We start from the raw sequence: 10,481 nt of genomic DNA, 5'->3' as shown, positions 1-10,481 counted from the left end.
GGTGTCTCCCCCGTCGCTAGAGCGCGACTCGACCTCGCTCTGCCCCAGGGCCGCAAATGTCGCGAGATCTCTGGACCGCCTCACCTCTGGCGCCCGGACGTCGGGAGCGCGCACGCAGGTCGCGGGCGCGCGGGGCACGCCAGGCCGCCGCTCCTGTCCCACCTCAGCGGCGTGGTCTCGCGAGACTTGCGAGTAAACATCCCCCGAATGGAGAGTCAAGGCGTGTTGGCGGCGGAGGCGCCGTTCCCCTCGGCCCGCCGACCTCGAGCCTGAGGCGAACGCAGGTACGTCAGCCGGCCGCGGGCGAGAGCTGGCCGCGCCCTAGGCCCGGCCGCTCGTTCCCCCGCGTGGGGGCCGCCGGCCACCGCTGTGGCTTCGCCAGAAATTCGCCCGGAGCAGGCGGAGCGGCGGCCTGACCTGCGCCTGCGCGCCGCGGTGCGCACGCGCCGCCCTCCTCTGCAGGGCCCTGCGGTTGCGAGCCCCAGGGAACGGGCCTGCAGGTCCGTGCACGTTACCGTGCACGTTAAGGCTCATATTGGCATTTACTGTAGGTTTTTTTTGTTTTGTTTTGTTTTGTTTTTTTTTTTCCCGAGTGGCGTTTTGAGGTGACAGGAGGAACACTTGAAGGTATTGATCCTGGGTGCCAGCCTCTAGATTAGGAAGCGAAAGAGAAGCCGGACGGAGAGAAAAGCAGTTCCTTCCATTAAAATCTGCACGACTACTTTTTACACGGGGGGAAAAAACATAGTATTTGAGACAAAGTCTAATTATAGCTCAAGCTGGCTTTGAGCTCTTGATCCTCCTTCCGCCTCTGGTGTTGGAGTTAAAAACATGCCCCTCCACACCTCCTTTACCGTTAGTTATCACAGGGTCACGTAAGTGTTACTGCTCAGTGTCAGCACCACAAGCCACTTGGAGAACCACTCCCGAGCCCCCGGGGACCCTGTTGTCGTCAGTGTCCATGTACTGTCTCCTTCTATTTGCCTTATGGGAATCGTCAGGAGTCACGCGTAGCCTTTTGTGCCTGGTTTCTTGGTGCCCTATTTCCAGAATTCATCTTGTCGCATGAATCAGTACTTTTTTTTTTTTTTTTACGGTTGTAGCATGAATCAGATTTCATCCTCTTTATGGATAAAAGATATTCCATTGTATAACAGCCCACATCCCTCCCACCTCCATTTATGTGGAACACTCTTTGCCACGGAAATTTTATCCTCTAGTATGTGACACATTTGGCCCCAGAGCTGTTTTATTTTATTTTTTTCTGGGACGTGGCTGAGCTGCACTCGTACCCATTAGGACCCCGCATAAGCATTAGGATCCTGCATAAGCAAGAGTTGGCTGTTGCTGTTCAAAAAGGTGATGTAGTGTTGGCAGCTCCCCCCAACCCCGTCACTTAGGAATGAAGGAGGGTGTTTTCTAGTCAGTTTCTTTTTTCTTGTTACCATCATGTCCATATATTCTTTGATTCTAGTCTGACGGTAGACCGCCCTTCCCGAAGGGGAAGTGTGTGTGTGTGTGCACTTGAATATGGAGGCCAGACCTCTATAGAAGTCTCATTGTTCGTGCACCTCCTTAGTTTTTTGAGACACGGACTCTGAACTGGTCAGTGCACCCCAGAGATGGTTCTGTCTCTGCCTCCCCGTGCTGGGGTTGTGGGTGTGCACTGGCGTGCTCAGCTTTTTGTGTGAATTTTGGGAATCTGAATTCAAGTCCTCGTTCCTCCTGGATCATTCCCCCCAGGTCCTTCAAGGAGTGGTTTTAGTGGTTTCTTTTGGGGAGGAAGTTGTACATCATTAGCAACTTTTTCTTAATGATTTATGTATTTATTTTTATTTTATGTGCACTGGTGTTTTGCCTGCATGCATGTCTGTCTCTTTGAGGTGTTGTCTCCCCTGGAACTGGAGTTAAAGACAGTTGCGAGGTGCCATGTGGGTGCTGGGAATTGAACCTGGGTCCTCTGAAAGAGCAGCCAGTGCTCTTAACTGCTGAGCCATCTCTCCAGCCCCCTATTAGCAACTCTTGATTGCTAATTACTGTATTCTTTCTGAGGTGGTATAGATGGGTTCAGAACCAGTGATCTGAAATTCTAAGAAGTTCAGATTTTGGGAGGTGACAGACTGAGGCAGGTTAAAAAACTGAGAAATGAGTTGCTTTTTCTTTCCTAGTGGCGCAGTCTGTTTTGATTCACAAACCCATGTATGTAGGATATGTATAGGTGCATATGTGCCACAGCACACTTGTGGAGGTCAGAGGACAAGTGTGGAGTTGGTTCTCTTTTCTCACCCAAATTTATGGGGGTTCCAGGGATCAAACTCAGGTCATCCGGTTAGCATAGTAAGTGTCTTTACCCATGGGACTGTCTGACCAGTCCTATTAATCATTTTTATTGTTATTTACTTATTTGATGTATGTGAGAGTTTTGCCTGTATGTGTGTGTGTGTGCACCACTGCCTGAGGAGACCAGAAGAGGGCATCAAATCCCTTGGAACTGGCATTATAGACAATTGTGAGCAATGAGGATACTGGGAATAGAACCCCATCCTCTGGAAGAGCAGCAAGTGCTCTTTACCATTGAGTCATCTCTCCAAACTCAGGCTCTATTAATTTTGACAATGGGTATTTTTTCCCCCTTAAGAAAATGTGTTTCAGATAAAATGAGGAGAGTAGGAAGTTTGGTGGCACAATCTGTGGTTGGCTGGTACCTGTTAAATGTCTGGGGACTGGGAGAGACTGCTGAGAGCCAAGAGCACACTCTGCAGGGACAGGCAGAAAATGCTTCGGCTTCTCTGTTCACACAGTGCTGACTGACGGCTCCTTGAGACCTCCATATGCACCTTTATTTTAAGAGAGTATCTTCTGACACTGCTTAATTGTTAGCCCGTTAAACAGTGGGAATACAGCCAAGTGTGCAATTACGTTACAAAAGAAATCTTTTTCCAGCCAACTTTTAATTAAATTGAATAGTACCCTTTCATGTTTTAAACAGCTTTCACTGGAGTTATTTCAGTAAACTAGTTTATTAGGAGGGGGGGCATAGTGACATAATTAGATGACTGTGATAAGGGTCATTTCCTTTCATCTGAATTAGATTTTAAAGTTATATTCAAGCAAATAACTTCAGGTATATTTAAATTATACCCAGGACTATAATCTTGGTGATGTTCTCTTTTTACATTGTAAGTAGAATTTCAGAGCTGCAAGGGGACATTAGCTGCCTATTGTAGCTTGCTCTCCTTCTCCCTCTTACACATGTACCCTGCCGCATTCGTTCTTGATGTGCAGGTGTCTTTTCCATTCAGTATTTGATGTTGGACTCATCTTGGGTTCATCTATGAGTAGTGTGGTCGTGCTCATGTTAAACCGTTGGTGGAAGGCCTATCTTTAGGGTGTGCTTTTTGTAGAAGATAACCAGGTCTTCTACAAGGATGCCTGGGAATTAAGTCTGATCAACACTTGTTGGATTCAGGGGCAGCCTCAAGAGGCCCTACAAGTTAATATGCCTGTGAAGTTTCTAGAAGGAACAGTGACCTCCCTTAGCTGGGAAGGCTACTGTAGACAAATTGTGGAAACAGCCTTTTGGAGAGAATTAGTTTAAGATCACTCTGTATTTCAAAATAGTTAAGTCTGACATGGTTGATTTTTGTTGTTCTGTTTTTATGTTTTTGTTTTTTTTGAGACAGGGTTTCTTTATGTAGCTTTTTCTTAATTTATTTATTATATATGTAGTGTTCTGGACACCAGATCTCATTATAGATGGGTGTGAGCCATCATGTGGTTGCTGGGAATAGAACTCAGGACCTCCGGAACACCAGCCAGTTCTCTTAACCTCTGAGCCATCTCTCCAGCCCCCTTTATGTAGCTTTTTGTTTTTATTTCGAGACAGGGTTTCATTATGTGGTGCTGACTGTCCTAGAACTGTGTAGACCAGACTGGTCTCAAACTCGCAGAAATCATGCTTAGCAAACAGTTGAATTTTTGTGCTATCTTATCAGAAAATATGATTTCTTTCTTTAAAATTTATTTAAAATGATTTATTAAAAATAATAAACAGTATGATTTATCTATTTATAAAAATAATAAAAGCTATTTCTACACTGTAAAGAAAATGTAATAAAGTGGAAAAGGATAAGTCATCCTGCTAGAGGTGGGAGTATTGCTATCATTGTTAGTTATCTTTTGATTTTTTTCCCTGTGTATATAGATGCATAAAAAACTTTTAAGATTAACTTCTATTTTTATCTTGCCTAAATGTATGTATGTGCACCATGTGCTTGCTTGGTGTCCACAAAGGTAAGATGAGAATGATAGAGATGGAGTTACAGATGGCTGTGAACCATTATGTGGGTGCTGGGAATCAACCTATGTCCTCCGCAAGAATAGCAAGTACTCTTAATCTTAGCTATCTCTCCAACTCCATGAATGCATTTTAAAAGTCAGTTTGCTGGCACTTGGGAGGCAGAGGCAGTTGGATCTCTGAGTTTGAGGCCAGCCTAATCTACATAGTGAGTTCCAAAACAGCCAGGGCTATGTAGAAAGAATTTGTCTCCAAAACTGGAGTGGGGGTTGGGGCAGTTTAGTCCATTCTGTACATGAACTGGTTTCTTTAATACTTCATTAGCACATTCTCCTTTTCCTAGCACTAGCACAGACTGACATGCATTTCCTGTGTAAGTCAAGGTATTGACAGCTGGTTCTTTCTGGAGGCTCAGGAAAGAATCTAGTTCCTTCTGTTCATAGAAGCTACTTATAATCCTTGGCTCCTTGACTTCTTTCTAACAAAAGAACTAAACTCTGGAGTTTTATCACCCCACCTGAACCACGCACCTGGCTGGATAGAGAGAGCTTATAGTGACTAGAGGATGGAGGGTGCATTTCCCAGAGGGTGGTCATATCCTGCTGAGTCTTTGTTTAAAGTCACATTGGCTAGGTGTGGACATCTGTGGGGGACAATGATTCAGTCTGGCTCAAGGCACAGTTTGAAGAAATTGCTGCAGGGTATTCTATAGTTGAAGCAAACCGTAATCATTCCCCTGTCCCCTATTATTGTATGCTTAGATAGTCTCTAATTTTTCCTCATTACAACCTTGCACCATATATCATTGGATGTAAAGAGTGGGCTTTAGGCTCATGCATGTTGGACTGAATTCCTAGGGAGCATTTTCAAAACAGTAGACTCTTTCTCTCTGAAGACTCTGAACCAGACTCTGGGGTGCTCAGGTACCTTTCCCACTCAACAACAGGATATAGGAGCAACAAGGGCATCCCTCCTTTAGGAATCAATTTTCTCACCCAAAAGTGGGGATATTAACAGGATGTTATGAGGGTTATGTGAGTTGTTATAAGACAATGAATTTGAATCTCAGTTGCCACCAAGAAATGCTCATTGAGTGTTAAGTTTTTATTCCTGGTCAGGAATCTTTTCTATGTCAGTATTAAGGGCTTAGTGCATATTGACAAATGGTTTGGAGATTAAAAAATCATTAATTACATGAAAATATTTGCTGAATTTGTTGAATTATTAAGTATGAGTTATATTTTAGGTGCTTCAGCTTTTTTTTTTTTCAGAAAGTTACTTGTTTTTTATTTTTGTTTGTTTGTTTGTTTTGGGCTTTTTACAGTGTAAATGGTAAAAGCATTAAAGCTAATTTGAACAAAATGATTTTGACTGAAGCCTTTCAGAAAACATTTCAGCTCTGTAGAGTAGGAGATAGGGTGTGTACTCCCTCCCCAGTGTCCCAGCCCCTCATACTCAGTCACGTGGTGATTGAAATTCTTTGGGGTATTGGAGAGATGGCTAGTAGTTAAGAGCACTTGCAAGGAGCCTGGGTTCTGTTCCCAGGTCCTACGTGACAGCTCACAAACCAGCTGTAACTTTAGCAGCAGTGGATCCCATGCTGCCTTTTGGCCTCCTTGGGCACTGCATGCTCATGGTACATATGTCCATGAACATAAAATACTCGTACACGAGATAAAAGAAGACTTAAAAAACAAATTTTTTGGGATATGTCTATACTGAACATGCTTTGTTCTCTAAGGCAGAACCATTCAGCATTTACATTTTTGTAGGTACTAAAAGTAATCTGGTATAAATTGTAGAATATGGGTAGATGTGCGCAGTTTCTGTGAAAGTGCTGTGCTGTTTTATATAAAGGGTTTGCATAGTCTTAGTTTAGGGGTTGGGGGCTCGACCCTCAGTATATTCCTATGGTCATCTGCACTCTGCATTTCATGCTAGCCAGTGTTAGCTATCGCCCTGCTCTGGGTGACACTACACAACCCATGAGTGTTAGGTTGCTGCATGAACTGGCCCTTGGGATTCATCTGATGCCTCCTCATGATTTGATTGCTGCAAACATTTTGGGGGGAACCTCAGAAATAGACAGGGCTCTTCTCAGTGCCACTGCTGGGGGAGGGGTGGATTTGTCCTAGCTGGTTGGCTTGGATAATGTGGTGAAGTCACTCTTCCTCTTTGTAAATATGTATTTTAGTGGGAGGCATTTGAAACTATGTAAATAGCATAGTTTTCCTTAAGCTTCCACTCTATTTGCATTGGAGACTGTTTTCCCATTTTGAATTTTCAAGGAGTTATGTTCTGTTACTCATATATTGTGAAACTCAGATTGTCCCAGATTTTGCTAGGGAGAGTCCCTCCACCCTGGCTCCTGGCAACATATTTCCATTCTCTGAGTGAGAACTGCTTCACTGTCTAGCTCAAGGGGTTCCACAGTCATCGCATCTAGTCCCACCCACCCTTAAGCTGTCCCATCAAGGATCCCAACTTCTTTCCCTGGAGAGTGGTACTCAGCCATCTGGGCACAAGGTGGTGGGCTTCCTTCTTGGGGGTACAACACATGGCACTGCTGCTGTGTCCTCTTGGTAGATGGGATGTGGATTCAGATGTGCCCGTGTTTATTTCTCCGTCTCTGTGAGTACATCTGAGGACCTTGAGCTCACACCAGCCTTTCAGTTTTGGCTCATACTGAATTAGTTTAGTTTTTGGTGGCCTTCTCTTCACACACTTTTCTTGCTTGCTTGACTCTAGCTCTAACTGGGTCTCTGTGGCTTCCTTGTCCTCAACACACTAACTCAGAAAGTAAAGGACAAGTTAGTGGCGTTCTTTCTCCCTGTGTGTGAACCTATGTATACACACCTGTCTAATGTCTACTTGCCATTAGCTAGTGAGCATGTCTTGTGGCTCCTGTTTACATACTTGGGGTAGCTTGGACACCATAGGTTGTTGATACAGATGAATAGGTGTGTTACAGCTCTCAGAGTGCAGTCTCTTCTTTAAAAGCCCCACTGGACATGTCTATGGGCTAGGATCTCTCTGGACACAGGCCCAAGAGCACAGGGGTTAGTGGTAAATGATTGGCTTCCTGTGCCCAGGCCCCATGCACTGTCTTCTAACAGTTGAGTCGTGAATTAAAAGCCATAAAGGAAAATGATTTGTGCCTTCTTCCAGGATTGTGAACCTGTAGAAACCTTAGGCTCTGTAATTTTCTGCCTCATGCCAGTCACAGTAATGTCTTCTAAGAGCCTGGACTTTTCACCTTTGAGAGCAATAAGTAGGTTACCTGTGCCTACATAGCAGAGCTGTTTTCATTTTCTGTCATTTTCAACTTGCCCATTTATCTCAGGAGACTTTTGTACCTGAAGCGGCTTCCTTCTTTCCTTACTTCCTTCTAGCACTGGGGGGTGTGGAGAGCAAGTTCCTGGAGTAGATGGGGTTGGTGGAGTGCGGTCAGACCAGGGCAACTTGTTCATTTAGTGTGACCTTTTTCTGGAAGAGATCAGTAACTTTTTTTTTTTTTTTTAAGTTTTTCGAGACAGGGTTTCTCTGTAGCTTTGGAGCCTGTCCTGGCACTAGCTCTTGTAGACCCTATCGCCCGGCGAGATCAGTAACATTTTAAAAACATTTATTTTGCCAGGCGGTGGTGGCGCACATCTTTAATCCCAGCACTCGGGAGGCAGAGGCAGGCGGATCTCTGTGTTCGAGGCCAGCCTGGTCTACAAGAGCTAGTTCCAGGACAGGAACCAAAAAGCTACGGAGAAACCCTGTCTCGAAAAATCTAAAAAAAAAAAAAAAAAAAAAAACCCACACATTTATTTTGTATGTATGGATAGGTACTAGTGTAGAGATCAGAGAGGACATATGTGGGAGCTGGTTCATGCCTTCTATCATGTAGGTTCCAGGGATGGAACTCAGATAGACAGGCCTGGCAGCAAGTGGCCTTATCTGCTGAGCTGTCTCCCTCTCCCTCTAAAAACTAAGTCAGTAGACTTATCCAGTGGCCAGACTTTCCTTATGGAAGTCTGATTTTGGCTTTCTTTCGGTCTCTCCTGTTTCCTGTTGTCTTCCCCAGAGAAGAGGTGCTTGTGGCCCAGGATTCAGCCAATCTCTGCCTGCTTCCCAGTGTTGTTGAGTATCCTAAGCAGAGGTGCTCACAACTTATTTCTCATGTGGGTATTCCCCAGCTTCCATTTAGTCTTCATCTCAGAGGCAAAAGTTATCCTTGTAACTTTGGTTCCTTGCCTGCATTCTCCCACATCTGGTCATCAGGAGAATTTGTTGGCTCTGTCTTAAGGTCCAAGTCAGCATCTTCTCTCCCTGGGTTGCTTATACCCATGATCTTCCACTGGATCCCCTGTCCCCTGTATTCATTTCTCCTAGAAGGCTGAGTGGTCAGCTGTGCCTTCCTTTCCCTTTCAAAATAGAAGCTGAGGTTCTTTCTGATGTTCAGGATTGTCTCTATTCTGTCTCCAGTTTCTGTCCCCAGTTCTTTCATGTCCCCTCCTTTCCCTTTCTGGATTCTGCTCAGCCATACTGGCCTCTTTGCTTTTCTTCTCACCCCAAACTACTTCCTTTAGGTTCCACTTAAAAATACTTTCTCTGGGGTCTCTGTGGCACTCAGGCTGACGGTGCATCCCTCTTAGCTGCCCTGTCCCTTCTTTTCTCTGCTTTCTAAGCACAGCACTTGCTATCAGCTAAGCTGTATTTACTTATTTCTTATCTGCATCCCCACACTGGAAGATAAGCTTTGTGAGGTCAGAGGTTTCTGCCCTGGTTTGTCTAGTACTCTGATCCTTCTGCCTGTACAGTGCAGAGCTCTGAGCAGTTTCTCAGCAGCCTTGTTCTCTGGCTATGTATGCTCACTCCTCTTGGCTACTGATGCCTGCATTCTGGAATGTCCTCCTTCAACCCCCTTCCTCCTTAGACAGGATGCCCTATTGGTCCTTGTGTATATTCTGTGTTCTCCTTGCCTGGAGATGCACCACTTCTCCCTCTATGGTGCCTTGTGTGTTCTCTCCACAGCTCAGCTTCTGCACAAGGAAATAAAAGCGTCCTCTTGTCACTCCTAAAGGGACTCTATCTCAGCTTAGGTGACCTTTTCTCTGACACCTTCCTTTCCTGCCTTTGGCCTGGTGCTTGGTTTGTGGTTGGCTTCCTTTGCTTTCTCACACATTCAGTACTGTGTCCCTGGCTTTCTCTGTCTCCTTTTCCCTCTCCCTCTCTTCCCCGCCCTTCTCTTCTCCCTCCCTCCCTCGTCTCCTGGGGGAGTACCTTACTGGCAGTACCTTACTGGGTAAGCCCTATAAAATGGTATGGCATAGTGAGTAATAAAGACAGAGTGCCCTTTGATTGTTGTGTGTGTGTGTGTGTCTGTGTGTCTGTCCCATTTCCCATAACTAAAATCAGAGTGTAGAGCTAAGCCACTGAAGGCCAGGCAGTGGTGGCACACACCTTTAATCCTAGCACACAGGAGACAGAGGCAGACAGATATCTGTGAGTTCAAGGCCATCCTGAGCTACACCAGGTGGAAACAAAGATTGAAAAAAGAGAAACAAAGCTCACACAAAGGTGATCCCAGCACTTGGGATCACACACCTTTAATCCCAGCACTAGGTAGGTGGAGACGGGAGTGATATGGCTGGGCTGATAGAGGAATATAAGGCAGGAGGACATAGGAACTCAGTGCAGTCTGAAGCAGTCAGTCTAAGGATTTGTTAGAGGTTAAAGATCTCTCTTAGCCTGGCGGTGGTGGCGCACGCCTTTAATCCCAGCACTCCCATTTAATCCTAGCACACAGGAGGCAGAGGCAGGTGGATCTCTGTGAGTTCGAGGCCATCCTAATCTACAAGAGCTAGTTCCAGGACAGGAACCAAAAGCTACGGAGAAACCCTGTCTTAAAAAAATCAAAAAAAAAAAAAAAATCTCTCTAGTGTCAGGCTACATTGCTTCTCTGATCGTCAGGAAAGCTTTATTTTTTAAAACACAAACATTTGTAAACATCAACTGTCTCTTCTGCACAGAATACATCATAATAGAAATTGATTGTCTCCCTGTGGGAGAGTTATCAAGGACAACGTTAAAAGTGATTTACTGCAGTTAAAAGTGATTTACTATGATGCTGTCACAAGTATTGCTCACTAACATTCACATTATGTATTTCTACACTAACTTCCAGATTCTTTCTTTT

The 10,481-nt window shown here is 44.9% G+C and overlaps 1 protein-coding gene across 1 annotated transcript in view; it reads left to right on the top strand.

Moving 5' to 3' along the window:
- Window positions 1-122: 122 nt before the first annotated feature.
- The window catches only part of Mbtps1 (membrane bound transcription factor peptidase, site 1), a 53,163-nt gene continuing 42,804 nt past the window's right edge, over window positions 123-10,481 (top strand). Inside the window, exon 1 of the mRNA XM_050165126.1 lies at window positions 123-284. The gene's annotated coding sequence lies outside the window, so the exon portion shown is untranslated. The remainder of the gene's footprint in view (window positions 285-10,481) is intronic.

This window comes from Alexandromys fortis, unplaced genomic scaffold (assembly GCF_014885135.2).
Source record: "Alexandromys fortis isolate MF-2015 unplaced genomic scaffold, M_Fortis_MF-2015_v1.1 scaffold_165, whole genome shotgun sequence".
Taxonomy (NCBI): Eukaryota; Metazoa; Chordata; class Mammalia; order Rodentia; family Cricetidae; genus Alexandromys; species Alexandromys fortis.
Note: the sequence above shows the minus strand (reverse complement) of the source record. Positions and strands in the feature narration are given on the sequence as shown.